Source organism: Protopterus annectens, chromosome 11.part0, assembly GCF_019279795.1.
Source record: "Protopterus annectens isolate FY-2018-M chromosome 11.part0, PAN1.0, whole genome shotgun sequence".
Taxonomy (NCBI): Eukaryota; Metazoa; Chordata; order Ceratodontiformes; family Protopteridae; genus Protopterus; species Protopterus annectens.
In genome coordinates this window covers 931,617,494-931,629,586 of record NC_056745.1, presented here as the reverse complement: position 1 = coordinate 931,629,586, position 12,093 = coordinate 931,617,494, and positions in this window count along the sequence as shown.

Sequence of the window (12,093 nt, the reverse complement as noted above, 5' to 3'; positions counted from 1 at the left end):
ATTTCTTTATACTACCACCCCTAGGGTTTTGATTAACCATTTCCAATATACCAAAAAGGAAAGAGGAACAAACACTATTTCCTTCCAAGTGTCTCCACAGTGCATTATTTCCATCTTGTTTTCTAATACTATAACAGTGGTCGTAGATCCTGTTTCTCAAGCACCTGTCGGTTTTGCCTATGTAAAAACATGGACATTTGGTACATTTTGCAAGATATACCAGGTGCTTGGATCTGCAATTACCCCTCTGAAACTTAATCTCAGTCATACTAATATTCTGTAATATAACTGATGGGGTGTTAATAATAAAACTACACTGATTGCAGGTGCCACATTTGCTGGTACCATTCTGCCCGTCAACATTGTTTTTCTTCCTTATTTTCTTCTCCAACTGGAGTTTCATGTTACTACCATTCCTTGACACAAAATGTGGCATAGACCCTACAATCATGAATATATTACTGTCAGTCTTTAGAATATTCCAGTTCTTCTGAATAATTCTCTTAATGTCACTACTATAGGATGCATGTTGTAACACACATGCCCTTGTAAATTCAACCTTGTCCATACTATGATTTTCATTGGTGGCTCCCTCACTCTTCCTGAGGCCAACCCCTAAGAGGGGTTTGTACTTTTTCCCCCATTCATTTCTCACATAGTTGGTAATGTCTGTTACCATTCCATTAGGGTAGCCCCTACTCTTAAAGAAACCCCCAATCAATTCTAACTCACAATTTAAATCTGTAAAGTCAGAGGTCATCCGGGCTGCCCTGATGCATTGTCCTTTAATAATATTCCTTTTTTGGCCCTGAGGATGGCAGCTTGTGTATTGTAGATATGAACTTACCAACTATGTGAGAAATGAATGGGGGGAAAAGTACAAACTCCTCTTAGTGGTTGACCTCAGGAAGAGTGAGGGAGCCACCAATGAAAATCATAGTATGGACAAGGTTGAATTTACAAGGGCATGTGTGTTACAACATGCGCAAACGAGCGCACTCACGGTTAAACATTTTTACAATTTAAAAAAAATATATAACATGTTTATTTATATGTTTTCTGTTCATAGTCTGTGGGGGCATGTGTTGCGTTGTGTTTATTCACATTTCCGTGGACTCTGTCATGGGTGTTTACTTTGGGCACTTTTCCTCTTCTGGGGGCGTGTCCGCTTACAGGGCTCAACCTATGGACATGCCCCCTACTGTCTTACACGGACCGTGTTAGCATTAGGTGTGATTCAGCATGCTCTCATGAATATGCAAAGCATGCTGACATCACTCCGTTTAACTGCAGCCTCCGTGTATGAGTTATAACTCTTACATGGAGGCTTCGTGAATCCTGCCCAAAGTTTTTTACAGCAAGAATAAAACTGTAGGTAATATGTAGATCAATTAGTAATAGAGCATTTCTAATACATAGATTTTATTTTAAAGATTATAATTCTAAGGTTAATATAGAGAGAGGAATTTAAAGCAGAGGATAAAAATACATAGTATACATGTAATGTAGAGCTCAAGCTAATTGAGTGTAAATCATATAAGTGAGAGTATGTATTAAGAGAGACAAAACTAAGGTATGGTGTTGAGAGATACGTATGTGGTAAGAAGGAAGAATACAGTGGTGTAGCAGGTTAGGTAGGACCCTGACAGGAGCAAGACTTGGTGTTAAATAGGTGTAGTCTAAGTTCCCTTTTGAAGTGTCTTGGGTGGGGAATGAATCTAATATGTAAAGGGAGTTTTTTCTAGGCCTGGGCTACAGTACATTTATAAAGTAGTTTACCAACATTTTTTTTAGGTTGATTAGTATCTAGGAGTTGCTGACTGGATTTGTGGAGAGGACGAGTGGGGGTGTAAGGGGATACAAGGGGGGACAGTGATGGGAAGGTGGATGTGTGGTGTAGTATAGGGTGTGTGATTTGAAATTGTGATAGTAGGAGCAGCTGGGGGAATTCCAGCCATTGAAGAGAGTTCAGTTCAAAACAGTGGTGATAGTTGTAAAGGGAGTTGGTCGCAAATCTAACTATTTTATGATATATTTGTTGGAGTTTATATAAGGTGGTGGTCTGTATGTTAGTAATGATTGAGGTAGCATAGAGGAGGGAGGGGAGGAGGCGAGCCTGTGTCAGAGAGAGTCTAGCATTTAAAGTAAGGAGTTTTCTATTTTGGTAAAGTAGTCCCAGTTTTTCATGTTTTTTTAATACTTTGAAGGATACGCAGGTTAAATTTTAGTTTGTTATCTATGATGGTACATGGGAGTTTGGTGTGGGGTTCAGGTTGTATGGTGGTCTTGTTAGAGGATGTGATAACAAAGGCTGATTGATTATCTGAGACAGAACGAGGGAGAAAAGCAGGAGTTACATTTTTGGGGGGTTTAAGATGAGCTGATTATCTGACAACAATTTTTCTATGAATAAAAAGGAGTCTTGAGTTGGAGCACAGAGGTCTGAGATATTGTTGGAAATGGAGATGAGTGTGGAGACAGAAGTGAGGGGGAGCAGGAGGTGAGACATTTGACAGATTGTTTCCTATTAGAGCGGTAACTAGAGAACCAGCTAAGGGAGGAAGGAGACAGATTGAGTTTAGCAAGTTTAGATAGAAGAATAGGGTGAGACACAGTGTCAAAGGCTTTTGAGAGGTTAAAGACAGGATACAAGTTTGTTGTTATCTCTGGCCTCAGCTACTGTATGAGTAAATTATAAGAGTGCAGTTGCAGTACTGTAGTTTGGCCAAAATCCATGTTGTGTTGGTGTTAGAAGGTTTTCCTGTAGGAAAAAAAACAAGCAGATGAGTATGAAGCAGCTGAGTATGAATGCATTTTTCAAGTATTTTAGAGAGGGGGAAAGGATGGCTATGGGTCTATAGTTGAATGGATCAGTACAATTTCCCTCTTTAGACAGAGAGATGGTGAAGAAAGATTTCCAGATATCAGGGACTGTGGCTTAATGAATGGATCTATTGACTAGAAAGGATGGCTATGGGTCTATAGTTGGATGGATCAGTACAATTTCCCTCTTTAGACAGAGAGATGGTGAAGAAAGACTTCCAGATATCAGGGACTGTGGCTTAATGAATGGATCTATTGACTAGAAGGGATACAGGGTAGGCTATGGATTTGGCTGCTCATCTGAGGAAGATGGGAGGAAGGTTATCTGTGGAGGGAGAGCAGCGTTTGAGCTTACTCAGGGGTGATTTGATGTAGGCAGTTGAAACAGGTTGAAAGGTAAGGGTGGTTTTAAGTTGTGGGTTGGAAGGAGTAAGAGTAAGATTTGTGTTGTGGCTAGTTTTAGTCAGTTTTTGGACAGTATCAATGAAATTATTGAGAAGGATGGCAGTTTCTAGAGGAGATTTATTTGGGAATGGGGAGGGAGTGGTGTGACAACCGGGTTGGAGAATTTGTTTAGGGTGGACCAGAATTTACGTGGTTTGGATTTACAGTTGATTTGGGGAGGGTTGTAGTAGGACATTTTATCATTGTTGATCTGTTTTTGGCAAGGTTCCTGAGTTCTTTATAGTTTTAGAACAAGGATGATGCTCTAGCTTTTGTCCAGGCTTTCCAGGGATTATCTCTTTTTTTGCATAAGGGATCGGGTTTCCTTAGACAGCCAGGGAGAATAATTGGCTTTGATTCTAATTCTCCTTATAGGGCCAAGGGAGTTGAGAGTATCTAGGAACATGTGATTAAATTTTAGGACAGCTTCATTGAGAGGGAGCTGCCATAGGAAGGACCTGTCAATGCTAGACAGTATGGAGTTAAATCTATTTGCGTCAAAGTTGGTGAGTTTACGGTAGTCTATATAAGAGTGTGATTTGGGTGGTTTGATAGAATGTGTTTGGTTGGAGGTAGGAAGATGGTCACTTAAGGTGTCAGATAAGGGACAGGGGTTGTTGTAGAGGTTTGCGGAGGTAGTGAGGATTGGGTCAATTATAGAATTGGAAGATGAGGCTTTATGAATACAGGTGGGAGATAAGACAAGATGGTGGAATCCATGTAAGTTGATACTGATTTGTGAAGAGTCACTTGTTAATTTAAACCAGTCTGTATTGCCGTCTTCAAGGATGAGAGTTTCATAAGTTATATTGTGGGACATCCAGGACAGGATGTGTTCAAGGGTTGAAATGTTATTTCCTGGGGGGGATATATATGGTGGCGATAGCAAATTTCTAGTGTGAGTTGAGGTGGCAATTCAGGATGATTAGTTCTGCTGGGTGGAAACTGGGAATAGGGATGTTTATGGGAGAGATATTAAGTTTGTCAGAGTAAAGAATGACACCACCACTCCTTTTTTTGGAACTTTGTCAGAGTGGTAAATGTTATAGCCAGGTGGTAGTAGTTCATTGTTAGTAATATGGGGTTTTAGACAGGCTTCACATAGGGTCAGAATGTTGGGGGGGAGGTATGGGCAATCCAGGGGTGGAGCTCAGTCATTTTGTTAACAAGTCTTTGGATGTTTAGTGAGCAGATAGTTTTGGGAGAAGAGGTGAGGTGAGGAGGGGGGTGTGTGGGGGTTGTGATTGAGAAGGAGAGAGAGAGAGTTGTAGGGTGTGTGTTAGGGGAGGAGAGAAGGGGCCAGGGTTAGGGTGGATGTCCCCACAGAGGAGTATGTGAATAATGTAAATATTGAGTGGGGCATGTAGTGTTGACAAGCAGTATAGTTTTGGTCTAGGTTTGCAGTAGTGAGTGTTGTAATGAAATAGTGCAAATTTATGGAGACAGTTTTTAGAGAGATGAAAAAGACATGGGGGGATTATAAAAGAATAAGTGGTAGTGGGTGTATTAGAGATGATGTCCTAGAAGAATGTGTGTAAGGGTGGTAGAGGTTAGTATGATAAGAGGTTAAAGTTGAAAGAAATATAAGGATTGGTATGGAAATATATAAGTGTTGCATTTTGAGGTGAGAGGAGAGTAAGTTAGGATATGGGGTGGAGGAGGTAAGTTGACAACAGAAAGTGATGTAATGTTTAGTGGCACAAATAAAGTTGGGGGTAGTTAGAGAAAAGAAATGGAAATGTGATCGGTTGTGCCAGGGAGGAAGGGGTGTGTCCAGAGAGTATAAAAGTAATTGAAGCCAGGGAGGGTAGTACTAGGTAAAGTATACATTACTACATAGAATTCAGGTGTACACAATACATTGTTAGTGTATTGAAATATCTGTGAAGTCAACAAACAATATCCGATTATGGATTATTATTTGTAGTCTACAGCTAGTACACTGTTGTACCTGACTGCAGCACCGTACCTCACAGCCTGAATGCTTGTAGCTGACATGCAAAGGTGAAAATAAGACAATCCTGCTGTACAAGATTTACCTTGGTGTTCTTGCTATTGGTCTTGTGTCATTGCAGACCACTTGTTATAAGTCATTTTTTTACAAAAAACTCTGAACCTACACTCATTGTGCAATAGACATTATTAGATATACCTTCATGCAGGTACTGATATTATTTCATGTTTTTATTGCAGAATAATTTTAATAATTGATTTCTTGCAAAACAGCCCTATTGGTCAACCGACTTTATTAGCTATACCTTCATGCAGGTGCTGATATTATTGAGTGTTTTTAATGCAGAACAGTTGTAATAATTGAGTTCATGCAAAACAGCCCTATTGCACAACAGGCATTATTAGAAATACCTTCATGCAGGTACTGATATTATTTCATGTTTTTATTGCAGAATAATTTTAATAATTGATTTCTTGCACAACAGCCCTACTTCCACACTCATTGCACAACAGACTTTATTAGAGAAACCTTTAATCAGTTACTAGTATAATTTCATTTTTTTATTGCACTACAGTTGTCATTATGCAGGTGTTGCAACACAGCTGTAATTCCAGTTATTGCACTACAAACTTTATTGCATATACTTTATTACGGTTAATACTTTAGTCTTCCCTGCTTATGGCACTAGAGTTGTCAGTATGCACTTCCTGCAATACAGGTGTAAGTCCACATTCATTGCAATACAATTTCCCAGATTCAGCAAGTTCTGCATGGAGTTCAGGAATAGTGGAAGAGCTGCTGCACGCAATATGGCTGATGAGCGATCCAGGAACGAGCACCAGGGACATGCACGAGTGCTCCTATGCTATTCCTGCATGGACACCACTGCTATATGCTAATTACTCCATTTGCAGGTGAAAACCATGCAAATGAGGTGAATAAGTGATCCAGGAAGCAGGATGACGTCTGTGCAGGAATAGTGTAACCTTAAGAAATGTATTTGGTTACTAACCAAATGCATTTCTGCAAATTACAAAATGGAGGCGTGAAAGCTCGAAAGAAAGCATGCATTCAATGTAGTAGGCATACCAATGGCCAACTGTATGGCCATTGGCATGAGAAATCGTTGAAAAATTATAAAAATAACTTTTATTTTTTGAGCTGATTTTGGCCGTTTCAGCCTAGGCCAAAGGTGTGCAAATGGGATAGGCCCAAAAATAAGAAAAAAGTTGGAAATAAGTTTTTAAACCCAAATCAGCATTTTGCCATGATAGTCAATGGCATGCATAAGACAACAATACCAGAGAATAGCAGTTGCTAAGGGGGAAGTCTCAGTGCGAGTGTGGTAACTATGACATAGCATTCTGTTTTATGGAAATGAGGGGACTGATACTGAATCACAGACTTCCTCTCAGTGTTAGCTTGCACCTAACCATGTAGGTGCGGTAACACTGTGGTACAGGTATAATAGATAGATGACATCATAAGGGGGAGTGTCATGCATGTTGTAAGCTTATTGGAGCTCTGTGGCCTGTGTTTGCCCTTAGTTAAGCACAGCTAAAGAAGTGTGTGTGTCTGAGGCTGCCTAACAGTATTTATATTGCCTAAATGGGTATGCGTGCAGCGCATCATGTTTTAAACCCAAAAAAAAAAAAAAAAAAAAAAAAAAGAAAACAGCAGCTCTGTTCATGTCTGAACACTGGGTATGTGTGCCGCACCCAGGGGCTTAAACAGGAAGGCAATGGGAAAGGAAAACAGCAGTAGGAAGGGAATCAAGGAGAACTAGCATAGCTGGCAGGTGAAATGTATCAGAATCAGTCACTTACACATGGAACAGTCTACCACACTACAATAAACTATGCAAACACCTTCCAGTCTGGTGTTTCCCACAAACTCTACACCACCAGTGTACACAGATGGGGTAATTTTACCTGACAAAACTATCAAAATGTTAGGGGCTGCTGTTGCTCTCCTACATCAATATGTGCAAGAGGCTGAGGGTGGTGAGGATGTGAATGCTGACAACCAACCCACAGTGAAGAGAAGGAGAAGAGTGTACAGACCCAGGGTAACCTACCAGGGGGTACATGAGCTGGAGATAGTTGAGCTCTATAGGGTGGACAGGGACATTCTACAGCAAATTGTTGAGCTGTGCTGGCCACGCCTCACACACAGAACCATCAGAGGAAAACCCATCCCAGTGGATACCAAGTTATGTGCAGGCTTAAGAATACTAGCCACAGGTACCTTTCAAAGGCCAACTGGGGATATCATGGGGTTCTCACAGGTATCAGCATCCAGGGTACTCCACCAGTTCCTGGATGTCATGTTAGCACATGCCAGTGAGCACATATATAAACACCCATGAGGTGTTGACCAGCAATATGCATCTCTTCCACCAAATAACGGAATACCCTGAGGTAGTGGGGGCTATAGACTGCATGCACATACACATCAAAGCACCACCCAGTGAGTGGGGTAGGGTCTACATAAACCGCAAGGGCTTCCCCTCCATCAACTGCCAGGTTGTGTGCAATGCCCAGGGCATTATCTTGAATGTGTGTGCTGGCAGCACTGGAAGCTATCACAACTCCCACATCTGGCATATGGCACAGCTGTACCAGTCATTTGCCAGTGGGGACATCCCATATGGCCACCTAGTGGGGGATGCTGGTTACACACTCAAGCCATGGCTGATGACACCCCTTAGAAATGCACACACACCCAAACAAGAACTCCATAATGAGGCACACGCACAAACCAGAATTATAATAATGAATGTGTTTGGGATGCTCAAGTCATGGTTCCACTGCATGGACATATCCGGTGGAGCCTTGCAGTACACTCCAGATACATGTATACAAATGCTCATAGTATGTGCCACGCTACACAGCATGATCCTGTGGAAACATCTGCTGCAGGAAAAGCATAGGGCAAGGCCACACAGCCCCTCAACATTGCCAAGGCCATCACAGGCACAGAGGGACTCGGAGGAGGAACTACATTAGCCTGCCCATGTAGGCAGAAGGAGGCATGCCCAGTATGCTCAGGCCTTAGCAAAGAGATAACGCATAGCACATACACTGACACTGTAGGTACCCAGGGAATGACACCTCTCTCTGACTCGCACATACAGTAAAAGGGATGCCAAACATGACACTACCTGTGCTTTATCATGTATAGGCAGTGTACTATGTGCACCAGACATAGTCAGCCCTCCAGCACCATCCTCAATACTGGCACAGCCACGAGGTAAGTCAGTTTTCCTATCAATTGCTGAATGGAGTAGTATGTTCTGATAGTTGCATCTATAGTATGGATGTGAGCATGTAAGGGAATTGGGTGGCTGAATGGGATGGCAGCAGACAGTGTACACCTATATGGGCAGCATGAAATCCATAACAAATACTGCTGTCAATATACTAGACAGTACTAGACAAGGTGACAAATTCCACTGCAGTACATGTGGTGGCCCAAACGTGTGTCCATAGGACACACACATGCTTGTCAGTGCAGCTCACGTACCCACCTCCAGCCTCAGCCAGCAGGAGAGGTGTAGATGACCATAAAGAAAGGCTGGGCTAAGGCCTCCAATTGATAGCAATGGTTAACAACCCCCCTCCAGACCTACACAGACAGACTACAACAGGTATGGCAGTTGTATGTCAGTTCTGAAGAGTAAGAAGTCCAAAACTGAAATGTAGGTCAATAAAACCTAAGATATGTACAATAATGATATGCCTCCAGACTGCATGATACGTCAGAATACAAAATGAAATGGAAACCAACAGAGTACCTGAAATACTAGTACAGTCATAGCAAATGTTTAAAGTTGTCAGGTGTGCCCGCCACAATCTCATGTAGAAATGCAGTAACATGTAAGTGTGAGGTGTAATAACAGTGGAGCACAGATTACCCGAGCTGGCCCAATCTACAGGATAGATTGATGCATGTGTACTATATGCAGGGGTCCATGTGTTAGGTTGTCATGTGTTCAATATTGTGTGGAAGTGGTCAGCATGTAGGCATGGAGGGTTGTGTCTCGGTGGCCTATGTCCAGTACTGTGGATGTCAAGGCCATATTCTGACAACTGCAGTTCCAACCACAATGCTTCTCAGCAATACCCAAGTCAGAAGTCATCCATACTCACTGTCCAGATGTCAATATCTGTCAATGTCTGAAAGATGGACATGCCATGAATGTGGACCCATACATACACACAGTACACAGGCGGAAGTACCCTAGACAGAGTGCATAAAATGTAACTGTCAGCTGCACACAGCTTTGGAATTGTACACACAGGTTAGCACCACATTAGTTGTCTGTATAGTATGGAATACTGATGTAGTCTGGACAATCACTGGCAGACCACAAAAGGCACAGTTATGAAGTAATGAGATACTGCCTATGTCCATGCACAAGGCAGCATAAGGGGAACATCCCAGGTATATCTGTGAGTCAGTTGCAAGTAGCTTCCATATCACACATGCACTCAGCTCACCCCACCATCACCCACAGGTTTATCACAGGTCATATCCTTGCTGTTAGGAATGAGTACAGTATGACCCCACTTCTGTATGGGAATACCCACAGAGTGCAGCATGCTGAAGATGTGTCCTGTGCAGGTGTGTCCTTAGATGTAAGCGGCACCCTGCATTCATCCAGACCAATGGGGTCAATATGTACAGGAACTATTGCCATTAACACTTTGCACACTTACCCTGTCACCTCAAGGGAATCCACTGGCTCACAGCCTGGGAATGTAGGAGTGACAGAATGCACTGGCCTGCTACAGATGGCCTGCATCACTACCAAATACCCTACAGTCCTCTGTCAAAGGCCTGTGCCTCACTCATAGTGCCAATGTATAGTATCTCATGGGGTCCCAAATAACAAACTAACACAGTCAACAGAACACAAATGCAAGGCCATATTGATAAATCCCAGTACCATGCCCCCCATGTCCTACTGCATGAACTAGGGGACAATCCATAAATACCACTGGGATGAAGGGACAACTACAGGGATACTTTCCAGATATTTCTTGCATAATGTTAGAATGAGGATAGAATAACAGATTGGAGGGGTGTAGATGCATGGACGTCATGGAGTGTGTAAAGTCTGAAACTCTGTTATGTGCCCATACTACCCCTGGCTGCAAACCTAGTAATGGGTGGCTACAAACCTGCTTGTAAACCACAATGTGAAGGGGAACTGACCAGATATATGAGCCCTGCTTCTGGGTAACCTGGGTGAATCTGTACAGCTGAGAGATATGGCCACAGTAGGATATGGCCATTCTGTTAAATTGATATATGTACAACAAGGGGGTCCTCAGCCACCATACTACCAAGGTGCTGGACCATTTACACAGACCCATCAGCAAGTGTCTGTAGCTACCCCTCCAGAATGGCAGGAGTGTGCAAGAATGTGTAGGCTGCGGACCACAATACTGAACTCAGCTTCATTCATTTTGTATTTCCCAGTAATAACTGTGAGCAAATAATTATATCTGTCAGTAGTCTATGACATAAAAAATCACGGTGTAAAACAGTCCATATGTCTGAATATCTCTGCTAACACCAACCATGTAACACAAGCACCACAGACATCAATAATTACAGTATCCCCTTATCTGTCACCCATTGTGGCTCCATATTGTCAACCTATCTACAGATATTCTGCAGAAACAGGTTGCTGTCTGTACGTTAACACCAAACCCTGGACTGGAGTACAACCCTACCTGGAATGGATTCACACACTCAATAGAGACGGTCATACCGGGCATGCTCCTACACTTAGATAAATGAAGCCCATGTCTGACAACACAGTGGACTATACATATCTGTCATCTGCAGATGTCTGTGCACACACACCAAACTGTGCACCATTTATGCTTCACACACACATTGGATAGGAATACTCACACATATCCAAGGCCAACACACTATAATATGTCAAACATACACACACAGAGATATGGGGAAGAGAGAGGCAGACAGTGACAGATAAAATTCTATTATAAGGCCTGTCCCACCCTCTACACATCCAATTGGTTGATATTGCATGATGTGCAGATGTCAATCACTGTAGACATTCCTTTTGGTTGCCCTCAGTCCTATAGTGTCTGTGGTGCTTGTGATAACTGTGTAACACAATAGTAAAAAACAGTATTCATGTAGCATTTGTATACTTAGTCCTGTCAAATGTAAAGTTGTGTGCGACTGAGTGTGCATGTGTGTGTGTGTGTGTGTGTGTGTGTGTGTGTGTGTGTGTGTGTGTGTGTGTGTGTGTGTGTGTGTGTGTTTCCAGAGGAATAATTTATGGCCCATTCACACACACACTGCACTTCCCATTGCCCAAGTTACCACTCCTGATGATGTCAGTCATCTTGAAATAACCCTTTAGCCAAGTCTCAGTCCTATAAGCTCTGTGGTGCTTGCAATAACTGTGTAATATAGTGTAGTAAACTAGTTAAGTAGGCATTCTAATCCTGGTCCTGGAAACTGTGAAAATGTGTGTGTTTGTGTGTGAGTCTATGTTAACACCTGCTTTTGTGGTCATTCACACTTACTGCACTTCCCTCACCCCTCATTTAGCACTGCAGCTGATGTCACTCACCTTCAAAGATACCTTTGGACAGCTCTCCAGCATATAACTGCTGTGGTGCTCGTGATAACTGCGTAATACCACAGTATAGCAAACTAGTTATGTAGGTGTTCTAATTTTGGTCCTGGCAACTGTAAAAATGTGTCTGTTAGTGTGTGAGTCTTTGCTGACACCTGCTTTTGTGGTCATTCACACTTACTGCCTCATCCCTCATTTAGCACTGGAGGTGATGTCACTCACCTTCAAACATATCTTTGGACAG